Genomic DNA, 2,861 nt, shown 5'->3' with positions numbered 1-2,861 from the left:
TTGTATATTCTTTAGTGATTCAAGTGCTTCTAGGAGGTAAAGGTTCAAACAATTAAGCTTATTCAAACACAGCGATTAGATCATTATGGGGTTATCAAAGAACAGGCTTCAGGCTCAAAGGGGCCAACTATGGTAATATGCACAGGTGGATTTCTCAAGTATAAAGGGTTGCACAAAGAAATGCCTCAATCATCTCTAAAACCAAACAACTTCTATTTCGCTTTGCAAACACACAGGGCAAGTTCTAGGTATCATATGCAAGCATAAGATGCAAGTAACAACTCACACACACTTAGCATGTAACTCATTCTGAATCAGTTCATCAACACAATCATACGAGTGTTCAAGCAAGACAAGATGTGCAACATTAAGGCATGGATTTACGAGTCCACAAACGAGACTAGACGTCACACTCTCAAGTTCCTTTTAGTTATTTGCAAGTGTGCATATCAGAGGTTGTATTCTAACCTTCACCCATTTTAGTCCTAAAACTACAAAAGGAAAATCTACCTAACCCGGTTCAAGAAAAGCCCTTGGAAAAAAACCGTGGTCAAAAGAAAAACCAAGGGGGAAGTGTTACACTACCTAAAAGAGAAAAAATAAAAAGAAATTAAAAATTAAAAAAAAATTCTACATGGACTACTTCCCTCAAGATTACTGTCCAAGTGGTCCGTCCTCAGGAAGAATCCTTTAACTCTTTTTCAGTTTACATTAATTCCGACTTTGACCCTCAAGAGACCCGTCGACAAGTGTCCGTCGTTGGGCCAAGTCAGCTACTCCTAATATAAACACACTCAAATATATACAACACATCACTCTAATGTTACAGCACAACAACATCTATATACATTACAATACACAGTTAGAGCAAGTCTCCCACCCCACACTTAAAATCATGGCATGTCCCCATGTCATATCAAGAAGGTAAAGAGCAGAAGGGTTAGAAGACTTCCCTGAGACTCAATCAGAGTCGGAGACAGTGCTGGGGTCGACATGGCAGGCTCTCCCCAATGCACGGAACCAGGCCATGAGTCAGCTCTCAGTCCTGGATTGCCTCTGGGACATAGCATCCATCCTTGTGTGTAATCCATCCACTGAGGTGCAGAGATCTGCAACCTCTTCTTCCATGGACCGCAGCATAGGCCTGGTGGACTGTGATCTGGATATGCCAGTCCCAGAATGAGTGTATCTAGATGGTCCGGCACTGTCAGCGGGCCTCCTGGATGGAGCAAGAGGGACCGGATCATTATCCTCGTCATCTATCTCAATTGTGGTCCTTATTCCCCGGCCCACTCTGATGCTAGAAGCTTTGAATGCTGCTTTGGGTGGCAAATCTCCATCGGCAGGATTGGTGGGGGTGTTTCTCATCAAGCATGGTGTGGTTACCAAGGAAGGGAAATAGAATCCCTTTGTCAGCAGCGGTCCCCGTAAGACCATTTCATCACCAATTATCCGGGCCGCATCAAAATCCTTTCTTGTCACAAAGCACCAAGTCAACAGTGCCCGATTGAAGTTCACGTCTGTTGTATTGCTGGATGGCAGGAACCTGCTGCAGATAACAGTCAACCAACACTTGGCCAAGTGGGTGAAAGAGTTAGAGTTGAGGGTTATTTGGTCACGTATCCAAATGGGTTGCCCCCCTGTGCAAAGTACATCCGTCATGACCTCCCATGTCACCCCTGGTCTGTCATGGTAATAGTCGACGTCACTGGTGAACGGAGGCAGCCGCAACACCTGGCGAATTGTTGGAACTGTAGCATTGACCACCGTACCCCGAACAATCACCTCCCTACCCAAGTGCAATGGGCAGTTGGCGTAAAATTCTCGAACCAGCATCTTGTTAACTGGTGCAGGGTCGTTAAATAGGAATTCCATTTCCCGCCTCTGTATTTCTTCATACATCTCCACCTTTTCGGCTCGGAGGGCTACCCGATCAATCGGGATCTCATGGAGGAAGGTCTTTGTAGCCTTGGCGTTGAAGTCGTCCTCCGCCAGTTCCGATTGGAATCTGGACTCATCATAAGTAGGTCGCTTGGATGGGCCTCTAGATCGCCTTTGTCTTTTGGGAGCCATATGACCTGCAAATAATCAAACGAACCATCAAAATATGCCCTAACTATGCCAATCAGATGGTTACTCAGACTNCCTCCACAATAGCCCCATAATTTTCTTACCACTTCCGGCATAATACACCCCACACTTACTCCTTTCAATGTTACACATGAGATACAACACCACCATATAGCAACTACAACCATACCACCAATCAACTACACATCATCAACCATCAATTACAACACCCCAAACCTAGGTTGGGCTTAAAACACCCCAAAAATATACAACACAGTACCAAAATTTCGGCCAACACTTGACCCAATACCATACTACACCACAAAAATCTAGTTTAGGCCTCCAAGCCACCAAAACAACTTCACAATTATTTAATAATGGAGACTCAATCAATTTGGCACCAAACAACCTCATAAACATCAACTACAACAATGGCAAACATAAAAGAAAGCAAAAAAAAATTTAAATTTTTACACTAATCCTAACTAGGGTTTAGTTGAAACTAATAACTTAACAAAATACACTACTTAGAAGAGAAAGAAATAGAGAGAGAGAAGAATAACTTACTTGAGTTGAAGAGAGGGAGAAGTGGAGATGTGTTAATGGAGGTTGGGGAGGAAGGGGGGGGGGGGGGTGGAAGGGAGAAGGAAGAGAAGAGAGATTGTGGTGATATTAGATGAGTTTAAGAGAGAGGAAGAAAGAATGGGAAGAGGGGGGCTGGAAATAGTGGAATGTGGGAATAGAAGGGGGGTGGTGATTTTATTAGGTTAAAGGTTTAAAAAATAAAAAAT

This window comes from Nicotiana attenuata, unplaced genomic scaffold (assembly GCF_001879085.1).
Source record: "Nicotiana attenuata strain UT unplaced genomic scaffold, NIATTr2, whole genome shotgun sequence".
Taxonomy (NCBI): domain Eukaryota; kingdom Viridiplantae; phylum Streptophyta; class Magnoliopsida; order Solanales; family Solanaceae; genus Nicotiana; species Nicotiana attenuata.
This window is presented reverse-complemented; position numbering follows the sequence as displayed.